Source organism: Elgaria multicarinata, chromosome 3 (assembly GCF_023053635.1).
Source record: "Elgaria multicarinata webbii isolate HBS135686 ecotype San Diego chromosome 3, rElgMul1.1.pri, whole genome shotgun sequence".
NCBI classification, from domain to species: Eukaryota; Metazoa; Chordata; class Lepidosauria; order Squamata; family Anguidae; genus Elgaria; species Elgaria multicarinata.
Genome location: NC_086173.1, coordinates 98,287,386 through 98,303,996, shown reverse-complemented (window position 1 = coordinate 98,303,996; position 16,611 = coordinate 98,287,386). Strand labels below are relative to the sequence as shown.

Sequence of the window (16,611 nt, the reverse complement as noted above, 5' to 3'; positions counted from 1 at the left end):
GGAAGTGGAGGTCCTTGGGCAGGCGAGAAGCATGGCATCAGAGGAGCGGAGAGCACGAGCGGGGTGATAGTGTGAGATGAGAGAGGAGAGATAGGCAGGAGCTAGACTGTGAAGAGCTTTGAAGGTCAGCAGGAGAAGTTTATATTGGATTCTGGAGTGAATTGGAAGCCAATGAAGAGATTTCAGAAGTGGAGTGACATGGTCAGAGCGGTGGGCCAAGAAGATGATCTTAGCGGCAGAGTGGTGGACAGAGACCAGCGGACTGAAGTGAGACGAAGGAAGGCCAGAGAGAAGAAGGTTGCAGTAGTCCAACCGAGAGATAACCAGTGCGTGAACGAGAGTCTTGGCAGAAGAGACAGACAAAAATGGTCGAATCCTGGCAATATTATACAGGAAGAAACGACAGGATTTAGCTACTGCCTCCTGTGTTTTCCCACCACATCTTCCTCACTGCAGAAAATCTGCTAAGGAGAAAAAGATGAAATAGCTGCACAATGCCTTCTGTTCGTGTTAGGACTCTCTGTTTGGAAGCCCCCTGTCTGTGAGCTTCCTCCTGGAGACATCTGTCTGATGGTAGTGCTGGGTTTAGATGGGCCATTGGCCTGATCCAGCAGGGCTCTTCTAATTTTTATGTAGTTAGCTTTTTGCTAAATTAGAGGCACATTGGCAATTAGCTCTGTTAAGAAGAAAGCCTGTGGATTAAGTGTTACAAAGAGCTCATGAATGTTTATTCCTACATACGTAGGCTCTGTCTTGACTGACCTCACCTACAGCAGTAAAACCAAGGGAATTTCCAGGCAATGCAGATATTTTTTACTTAAAGATGATCTACCACTAGTGGTTTCATCATGCCTAAGGTGTCATAGCATTAGGAGTGTAGCTGATACAACAGCATCTGATCTGAGCAATGATGACCAGCTGGGCTGTACCTTTTATTTATATATCAATTCATGAGTCACATTTCAGCCCAAACAGGACTCCAAAATCAACTTACAGTGAAAACCTTAAAACAATGTTAAAACTTTAAAACATTATTTAAGAGCAGGAGAAATACTTGAAAACAAAGTGCAGGATGCATACATGTGGAACAAACAAGTTTGAATGGACCACCTAAAACTGAGCAAAGAAGGGGCCAGACCAACATCTTTCAGGATAGAGTTCGACAGGCAGGGTGATGCCATAGAGAAGGGCCTGCCTCTGTTCAACCATGCACTCCATCACACCAGCAATTTATCACACTCTTGCCATGCCTGGTACGTGGTTTTGCAGTGTGGTACTCATATGACTTTGTCCCTGCCCTGCGCTCATCTGACCTCTTCCCCTCCCTTTTCTATCTTATTTTGGAGCAGGGATAATCTGATTTCCCCCCTCCATGTGAAATAAATGCACTCCTCCCTCCCATGTATTGCTGTCCTTGAGCTCTATCAGACCATCCTGTTCTTTGGTGTGTGTGTGTGTGTGTATCAAAGAGCAGTCTCTCTGACAAAAGAAGAGGGCAAGGTGGTTCTCCGCTGAACTGTGAAGAGGGCGGGCGGGCGGGCGCCCAAACACCCCATGGAGAAGGTGAGTGAGCCCGTCACTCCCCAGTGCCTGGGACTAGGTCCCATTCAACTCTATGGTTCTTATTCCTGAGTAGGCATGTCTAGGTTTCCTGACCAGAACAATGCCGACTTATATTGTTTAATATGATCTTAGGGGAAAGCATCGTGTGTTGTTCTACCATAATTGCACAGTTTCAGGCTACCGTACTATGGTATTTTTGCAATATATATATATATATATAGAGAGAGAGAGAGAGAGAGAGAGAGAGAGAGAGAGAGCAAGGGGAAGGAAAACATAGGGGGCGGGGTGGGAGATTTAGCTGGCACAGTAATGATACAGGTGAAAAGATACATGAGCTGAATTAGTGCAACAACGCAGATGTGAAAGTGCCCAGTGCGCGACTCGCTAAGGAAACGGAGGAGGAAACCATGGACTCAAAGCGCAGGGGTGGGTGGGAATAGTAGGTGTGATGGAGCTCCTAGCCTCTCTTGGATCCTTTAACCCACTCTGGCTGGCAGCATTGGAATCAGATCCCAACTCTGCTGCTGGTTCCTCTCCGGAGCTTGAATTCACAGCCCTGGCCAAATGCACTTTTTGCACCGTCAAAGGTAGGTGGTGCTTGGGTGTTGGGTTAGCCTATCACAAAGGAAGAGCACTTCTCCAAATCCAGCTGGCACAAGTTCGACTCTCGACCAGGCTCCTTGCAGCACTGAGGGCAACCCCACCCAGTCTGCAGACTCTTCCTTCTCCTTTCAGCCTACTCATTCCTGAGGGCTCAGGCTGTCAGGTGCAAGCCACAGCAGCTCCCTCGTACACACCCACCAAGAGACTGAGGGCAACCGGGCTTAGGCCGTTTATTTCTATAGCAGGAAGTCAGGCCTTTTCCTCACAAATCTGTGAGTGGGGTGGAGTGCGTGGGAGAAGGGCGTGAACGGCATTGTGGGTAAGAACCTGTCCACTTCTGACTATAGAATGGATTGTTTGGCTTTCCCTAATGGAACTATTTTGGGACAGGCTTAACCTTATATTCAACACTGCAATTGTTTGCCTGGATAATGGGTAGTAGGATTCCAGCTCTTGAATTCAGTCTTTCTGCTCTTGATTCCAGATATCACGCTGGTACCTACTTGACTGTTTAACACTTAATGTGTCTCACAGAAACCTTATATCATAGGTGGCAACTTCCTGGGGTCTGGGACGGGGCACCCCGCCAATGCTTCATTCACTAAAGTGGCCAAAATCACTGCATTTTTTGCATGGAAATAAGGCATGTGGGGGAGCACATGCCTTTTTCCCAAGCAGCATTGCTCTTCTAGGAGCGCAATGCTGCTTGCAGATAAGATACATGCTCCCCATTCATCTTGTTTCCCTGCTAAATCCCAGCAATTTTTGCTGGTGGTGCAGTTTTGGCAGCAGTAATGAGGGCCACCCCCCACAAAAAAAGGCCAGGCCGGGGGGGGGTGGCTCATGGGCTCATGCAGCATGCTGCCCACCCCTGTCTTGCATAGATTTTGGACTAAAGGCACAATCCTATGCAGGTTTAGATAGGAAAAAGGCCTACAACTCCTAAAAGGGAGCTTCGGCTATTGGGTGGTATAAAAATGCAATAAATAAATAAATAAATAAATAAAAACTGGATGGAGTGTGCTGGGAGTTATAGGTCTTTTTTCTGTGTGAACTTGCATAGGATTGTGCCTCATTGCAGAATGGAGTTTGGACACAGAGCTGTTGCCTTGGCCAATGCCTTCAGGCAACATTTCTTTGGTCGGATGGTTTGCAAGCAAACCCCTTGAACTCTATAGCTGTAATGAAGATGACTTCAAACATGGTCTCTGGGGGAAAATATAATAATTCATAGTTGTCAACTTTTCAAATGGTCTCTGTAATTGTGCCTTCAATAGCAGCTGGACGTGCAGACATTAGCAACCAGCAGTGCTTATCTGCATGCTGTGAAGGAGCGGATTTCTGCACATCAGCCTGCTGTTAAAAGGCACGAGAGCAGGGTCGGCCAGTTTCTCCCTGGGTAATCCTAAAAATAACACACTTGGGTAATGTGAGGATTGGATTCCAGGAATTCTCTCCCGAGTGTGTGGGCAACCTTAGAAAATCACCAAATCGACTGATTGATTTCAAAATATTTATAAACCGCTTTTGGGAACTATGCTATGCCCTCACAAAGCAACATACACAAAATAAAATGATACAGATACAATAGATATGTTGGCACACCGGAAAGACATATGCCACTAAAGAAAGCTCCTCCAACTAAGGCAAAAGGCAGTTCCACACTTCATTTGGCAAACACTCTTTTTTATTTATTTATTTATTACTACATAAAATACAAACCAACATAACAATTAACATTCAAATACCTAACAATTGCTTGAATATATAATTATTAACATATAATGCTTTATCATAATATAATCCAACATAATTCAACATAATAACAAGTGCTCCCCCTTCCCTTCGGGATCTCCTGTTTCCAAAATCTTAACACCTCTTCTGCTGGTGGTTTCCCACTTCCCTTAGAAAACACAAATATTAGGAACTGCTTCCAAATTTCCTCGAAATCATTCGTTTTTGCTATACCTCTTCTCACTTTTATGTTACATGTTAATTTATCATTAACAGCAGTCTCCCATACTTCTTTATACCACCCTTCAATATAATAATCACCTTGAATCTTCCAGTTCCTAGCTACAATCAACCTTGCTGCAGTCAGCAAATTCGTTATCAGTTCCTTAATTTCTTTACTGCATTTTAAATCTTCATGTAGTGCGAGTAATGCGACTCTTGGTGTTTCTTCTATCTTCATTCCAACAATTTCTTCAATCTCAGAAAACACCATCTTCCATGGCAAACACTCTTGCTGTGCGCACATCCTCAGTGTTTCATGCAGCAAAAACATACATGTGGATGACATTTATACTTCTTTAGACACCTGAGTATAGACATCTGGGAACCCTGGCCAAGCAAGGTTTCCACATGCACATACACAGATGGTTAAATTTATTTATTTATTACATTTTTATTCTGCCCAATAGCCGAAGCTCTCTGGGCGGTTAAAGATACATCTGTGTTGTCCACATGTTACATAATTGCTGGGGAAAACACTGATGCACATGTAGTGTTTGCCATGTGACGTGAGGAGCTGCCCAAAGTATTCCTGGGTTATGGCTGGGAGATATAGGCTAAGGACCTGCCCCCCTCCCAAAGCCTTGCAGCCTCTGATTTCCATGTATTCAGGGATCCACTTTTCTCCAACTTCTCTGGGGCGGCTGAGATTCTGTTTTCTCTCTCCAAAGTTTCCCAACTTGCTAAGCCAATTCTTCCTCCCAGACCTTGGACAGGCTGTGGTGAGTCTACGTATCTCGTGCGCTGAGCCCTTCCGTCGCTGCAGAAACGGATACACACTCAGCTTTCCCACCCCCACTCCTTGGCAGTTTTCTTCCTGTACAAAATCCTCTCAAGCGGCAGGCTCCCCTCCACCCCCCACCCCCCACATGGGGCCTCCAGCCAAGGCCACGAGAACTTCCTCCTTCTGCTGTAACTTCACATGTGCAAAGGACAAATTAATCCTTAAGGAACACAGAAGCTGGGGGAGAAAAAACACTCACTCACGACCCAACTCGCAGACTCTTCACACTGATTTGCAACTTAAGCCCCTAAGTAGCTTGGCAGCAGCACCCCTCAATTGTGGGCTTCTGCTCTCTCACCTCCTCACTATTTCAAGCCTCTTCTATTCCCATTCCCTGCCAGTGTCGTATTATTTCAGCCCACTGCTATACCAGCATTGCAGTCCCCTCGCCTCACCCTACTAGTCATGATTTTTATTTATTATTACATTTATATCTTGCCTTATTTCTCGTTGCAAGGAACCCAAGGCAGCTTACATAGTGGCCTTCCTCTCCATTTCATTCTCACAACAACCCTGTGAGATAGGTCATGCTAAGAGCCTATGACCAACCCAAAGTCACCCAGTGAGCTTCCATGGCTGGGTAGGGACTAGAACCCAGATCTTCCAAGTCACAGTCCAACACTAACCATTATACCACACTGGGGAAGGATCTACACTACTGCTTTAAAGCACTTTATAACAGTCTTGAGAACTGCTGGGGCCCAGGACACACTCCATATACCGTTTTCAAAACTGTTATAAAGCGCTTTAAAGCAGTAGTGTAGATCTGGCCTGGCTCTATATTGCTCCAGTGTCCAAGTCAGTATACCATTCAGCTGGGGGCCATGAGTGGAAAGGCCTTATAATGGTGGTCATCTCCTGCTTGTGGGGTTTCCATTGGGGTATATGGTTGGCCACTGTGGGAACAGAATTCCGGACTACGCAGGCATTTGGTTTGATCCAGCAGGGCTCTTTTTTATGTTCTCTCAAGATGCCTCCTTGTATCCCAGCAGGGGTGAGAAACCTCAGGCCTGAGGGCCAAATCCGGCCCTCCAGGATTTCCCAGAAGGCCACTCCCCCTTTCTCCTTTTCTCCAGCCACCAGTCATTGGGTGGGTTTCCTGGCTTTTCTGCACTTTCTTCTCCATTCTAAAAGGTTGAAATGTCTCTGCCAATGCTTAGTTACTGGCAGTAAGAGGCTTAAGCTACAATTTGCAAGCGGTGGGGTGAGGGAGAGTGTTGGCTATTTCTGTCCCACCTCTTTTGCCTTTGGCTAACTGAAATGCAGTCCCCTGGGAGCTTCTTCATGACTTAATTTTGCCTTTGGCTGAAAGAGTTTCCTCACCCCATGTGTATTCCATTGTAATGCCCTTCTATATTCATGCTATCAAACCTCTGCTGGTACCTCTGAATCCTTCTCTACAAGGAGTGATGGAGAGTGGATTTAAAAAACTCCATTAATGTATGTGGATGAAATGTTTTTCTAGAGCTCACTCCATAATGGGGTTATTGGGGGGTGGGTGAAACCCTGTTTCTGTCCACTTTCACCACTGCCTGATGCTTATAGGGCACCTTTCTCTGCGTTTCTGGGATTCTAGACATTGAGGTTTGATGGTGCTTGTTGACCTTGGCTTACTCATGTGAGCGTGTCTGCGCCACTACTGTGATGCTTTGAAACGCATCACAGACTTGCAACTATCTCTAATTGCGTTTACCACAAAGTCAAGAAACTCAAGAGCACAATCTAGGGGGAAAATAATAATAATAATAATAATAATAATAATAATAATAATAATAATAATAATAATAATAATAATTAACCCCAGTATATAAATAAGAACCAAAAAATCTTAAGATGCTCGTCAAAGCAAAGTGGTGGTTCTTAAAAACAAGATCAAATCATACTTTGGACTGTCGTCTGGCTCACTGAATAATCCCCTCTTGACCCTGAATGTGCCTGCAACAACAATAAGAAGCTGGATAATTTAACCATAAATGGAAGAAGAGTTTATGCCCAAATATGCAGACACCAAAGCGCCTCTCTGTCCTCAGCTCTCCTGGCAGCATTCTTTAGGTCTTCACTGTATCCAGGCCAGACCCTTAAAGTTCCCTTCCCCCTGTTCTTAGGGTGCTTCCAGGCATCCCATTCATGGGATTTTACAGGGGATGGAGGGGCCCAGGCATTGTTGTCGTTGTCATTTTCCATTTGTAATTTTCCATTTGTAACCATCACATGTTTTCCCATCAGTTCTTCCATCTCTTTCTCTTACTGGAAAAAAAATCTATTAAGGAGAAAGAGACAGAAGAGCAGCCTGAAGCACCCATCCACTCAAATCTGCCTTTAGATTCCTTTATACTCCCAGTTCCTCAGAAGGGAGATGGCATCCCCTGGACTTCCTTAAAGCAACTCTTAGACACAATCCTATGCAAGTTTACATAGAAAAAAAAAGCCCTACAACTCCCAACATGCTGGTTGGGATATGCAGGGTGTTGTAGGCCTTTTTCCTGTCTAACCTTGCATAGGATTGTGTCCTTAAAGGAGTAGAAACTGCTGATAGTGCTGAATTATTCTAGTCTCTGCCCCTTTTCAGAAAGCCTCTGTATACTTTAGGAGGGACGGGTAGCTACTATCGACCTTCTAGTGCAGGAATGAAGATGGTGCTGGTTTGCAGCTCTAGAGGCAGAAAGGCGCCATCTAGCAGCCAGCCGGAGCCACTGCAGGTATCAATAGCACCCGGCTAGCAGCTCTTTAGGGGATAAATCAAATCAGGAGCGAAAACGATTAATTACGGTGGCTTTAATTATTTATTTTTATTTATTTATTTATTTATTTATTACATTTTTATACCGCCCAATAGCCGAAGCTCTCTGGGCAGTTCACAAAAATTAAAACCATCATAAAACAATCAACAGGTTAAAAGCACAAATACAAAATACAGTATAAAAAGCACAACCAGGATAAAACCACGCAGCAAAATTGATATAAAATTAAAATACAGAGTTAAAACAGTAAAATTTAAATTTAAGTTAAAATTAAGTGTTAAAATACTGAGTGAATAAAAAGGTCTTCAGCTGGCGACGAAAGGAGTACAGTGTAGGCGCCAGGCGGACCTCTCTGGGGAGCTCATTCCACAACCGGGGTGCCACAGCGGAGAAAGCCCTCCTCTTAGAAGCCACCTGCCTCACTTCCTTTGGCAGGGGCTCACGGAGAAGGGCCCCTGTAGATGATCTTAAGGTCCGGGTAGGTACATATGGGAGGAGGCGTTCCTTCAAATAACCTGGCCCCAAACCGTTTAGGGCTTTAAATGTCAATACCAGCACTTTGAATCGGGCCCGGACCTGGACTGGCAGCCAATGAAGTTGTAAAAGGACTGGCGTAAGACTTCCTTCATATTAGACTCTGGCTTACGATCCTCTTGGGCGATATGGGATGGATTGGGAAGAAGCAGCGGGCTGTGCAGGCGAACTCTGCTGACGGCTGAGTTGTTCCAGGTCACGCCTGGGGCTTTCCCCAAGAGCCCCACAAGCCTTGGCATTGGCTCATCGTCGCGGTGCGCTGGGGAATGGTCAGCGTGGAGTGAAGTTAAGGCATCACGTTAGGGCTCTCCCACACTAGAGGCATTCAGGAGGCAGCTGGACAACCATCTGTCAGGGATGCTTTAGGGTGGATTCCTGCATTGAGCAGGGGGTTGGACTCGATGGCCTTGTAGGCCCCTTCCAGCTCTGCTATTCTATGATTCTATGAATGGACGGGAAGGAAGGTCTTTCCACATAGCGCAGAACCGGTGAGCCTGCCTCGCTGGCGGCTGCCGTGACACAAGAGCGCACCCTTGTGGCCATTGTATCAATAAGCGTTGTATATTCATAAGCCCTGTTATCAGAATATTAATAAACCGTGTGTATTGATACACTTTGTGAGAGATAAACCTTGTTAAAGATAAAGCTTTATAGATAAACTTGTTAGTACTCACTCGTTATTTGAACATTAATAAACCTTGGGTAGCGAAAAACCTTGCGGCGATTGTACGGAAATGTCTGAGTGGTAGAGCAAATCCGGAGCGCAGCGCAGCAGGCGGGGCCAAGCTCCACATACACACTGCCAGCCCGAAGGAAGGATGTGCGTTCACAATTCCCCTCCGAAAGGGCAGCAAAAGGTTATTTAAGGCGCAATCCAATCCAATGCATATTTAGATCTAGTAGAGTCTAGGATCCCGCTGTCTGGAAGCACCCTCAGGATATCTAAGTAATTTTGGCACCTGCGTCTGAAAATCCCATAAGCCCCTCTCCCTGGGAGTAAAAAAATGCTACAATAATAAATTAAATATGCGATTCTATGCAAGTTTAGACAGGGGAAAAGGCCTACAATTCTTAGCATTCCCCATCCATCTGAGCGTCATCACACGGGGAGAAATCGCTTTACCTTACTGCGGCTTCTCTGCCTGCAAGTCTGTCCCTCATTACTTCCTCTTTCGAAAGAGGAAGTAAACAACGCGCACGTGGCCCAGTGGGCCATTTTGATAACGCTTCTTCTCCTGCGCACAGCAGGAGATAGCAGCAAGTTCCATCTTTAAAAATAAGTTGGACTGAACTTGGGTGGTTTTTTCGTGGCGCGAAGAAGGCTAGAAGGGGTAGGAGGCGCATGGGAGGCAGATGACATCATGAGAGGGACCCCTGAAAACCCGTGAGTGCCCCCCAACAGTGTGCAGTAAAACGCTCGTCTGATGACGCCCTATGAATGAGCTCTTCCAACTTTTTCTCCTCCTTGAATTGCCTCTTCTAAACAAACACACACAAACCATGGGTACCTTACAAGCATTTGTTTATAATGTGTAGATTGCCCTTCAACGGAGGCATAGTATTCGAAAAGACACCCCCCCACACACACACACTGATTCATGCATATTATGAACCATGAAGTTTTATGTTGTTTTTATTTTATTTCGTACTTTTAAAACTTGCTCTCTCTAGTGCTGGAAGATATTTTCACCCTGATTTGTTTTGTGTTTTTAACAGCTCAATGTTATGTCCCAGTATTGGGGAAAAGGCATTTATTATTATTATTATTGTTATTGTTATTGTTATTATTATTAGATTACTGGGAGGTATGTCCTGTGCAGTTCAGTGGTTCTCTTACTCTCAATCTCTTACGCTCTTACTCTCAGCACATGTGATGGCAGCCTAACGGGGCAAAAACAGCACATCTATCCCCCTCCTTTCAGCCAATCTACAGCCCCACGTCAGTTCATTATTTGTGAACTGGAGGGTATTGTCTTGCCTCTGTATGGAAACTTTGGGGTTAGAGCTAATGGCGAAGCAACCACTACCACACGTGGCTGGAGCATTTCACTAATCATCTGCTTTGGAACTTCAGGTTAGAGATTGACATGGATTCCAAACACAGGTGAGTTCCAGCTGACTGGCAGCCTGGAGTACAATGAGCAGTTATGTAACAATTTAAAAGAATACTAGATTCGGCCTGGATGGGGTGTGCTTCCTGGGAGGAGCTGGGAAGTAGTGCAGGCAACACCCACAACTTCTTCCCTGGGGAGATAGATGCTACATCCTGAGACAGACAGACAACTCTGTGGGAGCTTTTGTATACATAAAGTATGGAGGTTTTGTTTAGAAAGTGTTTGGTTCTTTGGCGTGCAATCCATCAGTTTTGAAACATTTCTGAAAAAGAGGAAATGCATCACCAAAAAAGAAGACAAAGGGAATACTAATTTGCATATGTTGATACATATATAAATGCAAATTTAGACATTATTATAATAATAGAAATACAGCAACTCTCATGGTAGAGTGGAAAACTGACCAGATGCTTGCCCATTCAGTCTGTTCTCCAGGTGCTTATTAGTGATGGGTAATCGTTCTTCTGTTTCTTTATCTTTAATTGGACAGGCACCCCTTGAAAAGGAGGATGCCTTCAAACGGAGGACTATCCTCTGCAAAAGAGGACACATGGCCACTCTGGAGGTTTTTGATATTTCTCACCATGGGTTGGATCTAAGCTTAGTCATGTTTAGAGCAGACTCACTGAAATCAAGAGGATTTTAGTTAGTCATGAGAAACTAGTCCTGTTGATTTCAATGGGTGTCCTCTAAGCAGGACTAAGTCTGGATCCAATCCAATTTGTTAGGGAGGGCTGGGCAGCTCTCAAAACTGAAGCCTGCCTTTCCTTGCCCTGCCCTGCCCAGTGTCATTAGCAACCCATCCTGACAACATAAGGAGGCAAAGGCACAGAGCTCTGGCTGCAGGCGCAGTGTCTTTGCATCATGGGATCGGGGTGGCTCTTGTTCCTCTTGCTGTTCCTCACTATCTGTGCTATAGGTAAGAGCTGTGTGTGTATGGGAGTGGGTCAGCCTCAATATCTTAGAGTGTGAAGACCCTGCCTCATATCCATTCAGTGGAGGATTCCCAACCCACCCTCCACCCCTAATTAGATTTCTTTGTTAGGGCAGGGGAAGAAGTATCCCAGCGAGTTCAAGTCATAGATCAGACAACATACACTGGGCAACCTTTGGCCAGCCAGAGCCAAGCCAGATGGGACCTGAGAGATTTATTTATTTATTTGTGGCATTTATATATTGCTGGATATAATAAAGTCTCCCCATGGTCAGGAATATTTACAGACAGAATACTTTCCCCCTGATTAATCAAATTTTTTGGAAAGACAATGTGTCCCTAGACCCATTAAAATATGATGCGGCTCCATCACATTTTATTCTCACCTATTAGGTATTCTCACCTAACTAAGGATGGGTGAGAATGTTGTTTCAGTTTGTTTTTGATACACGTCTACCAAAATATACACATTTATTTATATTTGGGAAGTAAAGAATTTGAGATTTAAAAAATCTGAATGTGGAAGAATCCTAAATTCACAGATTTGACCATCTGTACCCAGTGCTTTGAGTGCTTAGCCTGCATTTGAATCCCTGTCTATTCAACCATATTAGTGATTCTAAATTAGGGTTAATCCTTGTCTACTCAACCATGTTAGTGATGCTGAATAAGGGTTAATCCTTGTCTATTCCACGTTCATGTTGCTGAATTAGGGTTAATCCTTGTCCGCTCAACCTTGCTAGTGACACTGTTTAAGGGTTAATCCCTGCCTCTTCAACCATGTTTGTAATGCTGAACTAGGGCTACCAGTTCTTTTTTTCTAACAGCCTCTTTACCTTTAACAGGTATAAGGCATGGTCCTCTCTGTGCTGGGATTAGCTGTACTTACTGAATTTGTTGAGCGCACATAAGAATTAATTTCATTTTGTTTTTGATAAGAATTTCCCAAAATTTGCAAATGTCTTCATATTCCAGACAGAAAGAACTTGAGGTTTAAACAATCTGAATGTGGGAAAAAGCAAAATTATCAGATTTGTTTATACTGAGCTCCACTCCCTGGACTTTATTCCCTGACCTAGATATCTGTTATTGTTGTTGTTGTTGTTTCAAGAGATTCTTTAAATGAGCAATTTATTCCTGTCCCCAGTTATCAGCTTTGTTTTGCTTTTATTTCAAGAGATTCTTTAAATGAGCGATTTATAGCACTCTTGTGACTGGCCAATTTGTGGGTCATTTTGATGACGCCATGAGCCTCTTGCACATCGTCCGCTCCTTCCCCTGGTTATTATGTTATAAAAAAAACCCTTGGATATCCTGATTCTTCTGAAATATCTCCGGATTTCTTGCCATGTGTAGCCAAAGTTGTGCTACAAAACACCCACTAGAGAGCACTGTCCCATTCAAGTATATGAGGAGGGAAGTTTTTAATTTCTCCTCCCCTGTAATTCAGCTCATTTACAATTGCAGAAGAGTAACAGGGAGAGAAGGAAATGTGAATTTCCTTTAATCTAAAGAAGCCCCAAGAGTAGAAAGTCTCAGGTGCTATAAAGATCCTATTCCTTAAAGGGGGCTCCCTGGATTCTCTCAGTGATGAAAGGACAAAACAGAATCATAGAATAGTAGAGTTGGAAGGGGCCTATAAGGCCATTGAGTCCAACCCCCTGCATATGATTTTCCTATCTGTTTCCTTGAGAGGATTGGTACAATGTTAGCACGTTTGGCTGTGCTCTCACAGATATAGAGGGAGGGATGTCTTACCAGAGGCAAAGGAGAGCAAGTAGAATTTTGCTTTTCAGTGGCTGCCTCTTTTCCTCACCCCAACATGAGCTGCATCTGTCCCCATTCCCTCTTCTATGTAAATCAGGAGTGCAAAATGAGCAGCCTGCAGGTCATAGGCAGCCCACCAAACCCTGCCTGGCAGGACTAAGACACCATTAAATAGGGTGATCATATAGAAAGGAGGACAGGGCTCCTGTATCTTTAACATTTGTATAGAAAAGGGAATTTCCACAGGTGTCATTTGTATACATGCAGCACCTGGTGAAATTCCCTCTTCATCTCAACAGTTAAAGCTCCAGGAGCCCTGTCTTCTTTTGTATCTGGTCAAGAGAGCAGGGCTCCAGCAGCTTTAACTGTTGTGATGAAGAGGGAATTCCACCAGGTGCTGCATGCATACAAATGACACCTGCTGAAATTCCCTTTTCTATACAAATGTTAAATATACAGGAGCCCTGTCCTCCTTTCTATATGGTCAGCCTACATTAAACGTAAGCATTAAAGGTCTGGAACTTCGGCCCACCTTTGCTTCTGGTTTGGTTGTATGTTTGCTTATTAATTGTGCCAATGGTAGGTAGACCATAACCATTTATTCTCTTGTGTCCCCCTCTCTCCCAGCTCCAGTCAACGGAACTATAGGTAAGGAAACCTTCATACTTAGGGACTCATTATTAGTGCAGGGGAAAGGAAGATCACCATCTGTAGTGCAAGAATAGGCTTTGATGCCACAACAGCTGAGAAAACAAATCCGGCTGTCCTTAATGTAGACAAACATGGGCTGTAGCCAAGCATGTGTATGTGAGCACATATGCCTCCTGCTGGGTATCCAGGCCCCTGTGTGCTTAACAGCTCTGTGATGATGTCCTGTTTTGTTGGTCCCTGGCCGACGGCTGGTTGGCCACTGTGTGATCAGAGTGCTGGACTAGATGGATCCTTGGTCTGATCCAGCGTTGCTGTTCTTATGTCTTTATGTTCTTATAATACACAGTGAAGGCTGCCTGTGACCAGGATTTTGCAAGGCATTCACTGCTCCGCAAAAATAATATTCTTGCACCCTAGGAAGCCTTTTACCTGGGCCTGCTGTGATGCAACCAGGTCTTTATTATGGACGAGAAGTGGTGGATTGCAACTTGGAGTCTAATACATATGAAAATATTTCTCTAATGCATTTAAAATGGGTAACAAAACCAACTGACAAGGAATAACCATTAGAAAACAACAATACATGAATAACCCAATCTCAAATCACTGTTGCTGACATGGCGTGGTGTCAGTTAACTGATCCTTGCTGCAGTTCAATATCAGTTCTGTCAGTATCTGTTCCTGTGGCTTGTGTTCATGCTTCCCTTCCTTTCCCATGTCCTGATAATCTGCTTTCTTCTCTCTTCTTCTACTCTTTGAGGATCTTCCCTCAGCTTCTCTTGTTCGTTTATTTGGTTGTTTATTAAGAAAATATGGGGCCCCTCCCTATCGTCTTAGCTCTCAGAACAGTTTATGGTCAAATTAAAAATTATAAAAACAATCACAAAACAAATGATAAAACTCAAATAGCAGCAGCATAGTTAAACAATCAGATCAAAACAGCAAACAACAAATGTAATAAAACACCCATGATAAAGAATACAATCCCCAGCTGGCTGGGGATTCTGGGAGATGTAGTCTAACACATCTGGAGGGCACCAGGCTGGGTAAGTTTAGTAATTTTGACACAGTTGCCAAAGAGCAGAGCAGTTGCTTTAGTTTAGTTTTACTTCCTTGTCTGTTTTTTAGTTGTCGTGATGCCCAAGCAGGAACCAGGAGAAACTTTTTCTTGGCTCTAACAAACTTCTCTCAGCTACTTTTGTCATGGTTGTTTGTGGAACTGTTACAAAAAAGAATACAAGAAAACTTGTCTAACATTTCAACTTTTCTCCATTCTCTCTCAGCTTCTCCAGCTATCACCAGCTGACCCACTCCCTGCCTGCTCTTTCCCCACATGTGAAGGTCCACCTTCACCTGTGGCAGAATTCAGGAGATGAAAGGCTCTGTAGGGAAATTGTGGAGGGAGGAATACAATTTCCCCATCCTCCAGACCCAAGGGTAACTGAGTCTGGGGCAAGGGGAGGCTTGCAACCTCAGTGTGGTTTTTCCAATGCGCCCCCTTTCACAAGAAAACAAAGGGCAGAAGTGTTGTAATTCAGTAAGCCCTAGAGGGGGTGGGACATAGAGTGTCATCAGACGAGCATTTTATAGCACACTCATTACTGGCCACTCATGGATTTTTGGGGGTCTTTTTCATGATGCCGTCCGCTTCCCCTGGGTCTATTGCTCCTTTGTTTTCCTGCCTCAAAAAAAGACCCAGAAAATCCTGCCTTTTTTGGCTGTAGCAAAAGGTGCCACCATTTCCTGCTGTGCGCAGGAGAAGGAGCAGGATAAAAATGACCACTGGATGGGCCATGTGGTTGTTGCTGCTTCCTCTTTCTTCCCCGTGTGAAGAAAGAGGAAGCTGCCATTCCTATTGTGGGACAGAAAAGTGACGCTAGGGAAAGGCGATTCCCCCCATCCCTGTCTGATGACCTTCATAACTTCTCCTTACCCCCAACCGGGACAACCATGGTTTGAGGCATGTATGTTCCACCCTGTGTTTTTTCTTTCTTTCTGGAGACCATTCCTCTCATTACATTCACTTATGGTGCAGTGGGGGAAATAATAGAGACGAGAACGCAAGAATAAATTCTTGCCAGCCCAGCTTGGCATGGCTTCCCTTTCCTAGTCTCAGCTTGCTTGTTCATTGACATTGGTGCAGCTAGGCCTGGACCTTGGGACCAAAGTCCAGGGCCCTGCAGCCCAGCCCAGCTCCACTCCCTCAATGAGAACGGCAGGTGCTGAAGGCAACGGAAACAAACTCCATTTTATTCCTGGAGCCACAATGGTGCTATAGTTTAAGAGAGTTTACAATGCGGAACTGCACATCCTCAGACTATTTATTTTTGTCAGGGTTGGCAAACAGTTTTATTGTTTTAACGTATTGGGACTGTAGAAGCAGGTGTAAAGCATGGAGGGGTGTGTGTGTGTGTGTGTGTGTGTGTGTGTGTGTGTGTGTGGAGAGAGCGAGAGCAGAAATGTTAGTTATGTGCTTTGCGTTCTGAAATACTACACATGGCCATCTAAAGGGCCTTCCCAATAAGAGTATGGTCGAAAATTACCTAGCTGCAGCACTGTTCATTGACTTATTATTATTATCTCTCTTTTCTTGCTCATGGCTATTATTATTATTATTATTATTATTATTATTATTATTATTATTATTATTTCAATTTATACATCTCCTATGTACAAAATAACCTAGGTGGCATTCAAAGTTAAAACCATTTAAACAAGATAAAAACAATCAATAAAACCATACAGCATAAAAACAACATATAACAGCCCCCTCTAAGACTCTAAAAAGGGAACGCCTGCAGGAATAAAAGAGTCTTTAATGCCTGCTTAAAGACATTCAAAGAAGGCAGCAGGCACATTTCAACCAGCAGGTCATTCCACATACTCAACATCTACACAACACAACCC

General features: G+C 44.2%; 1 protein-coding gene across 1 annotated transcript in view; it reads left to right on the top strand.

Moving 5' to 3' along the window:
* The window catches only part of AMT (aminomethyltransferase), a 200,878-nt gene that overhangs the window by 94,725 nt on the left and 89,542 nt on the right, over positions 1–16,611 (top strand). The gene's annotated exons all lie outside the window — the stretch shown is intronic.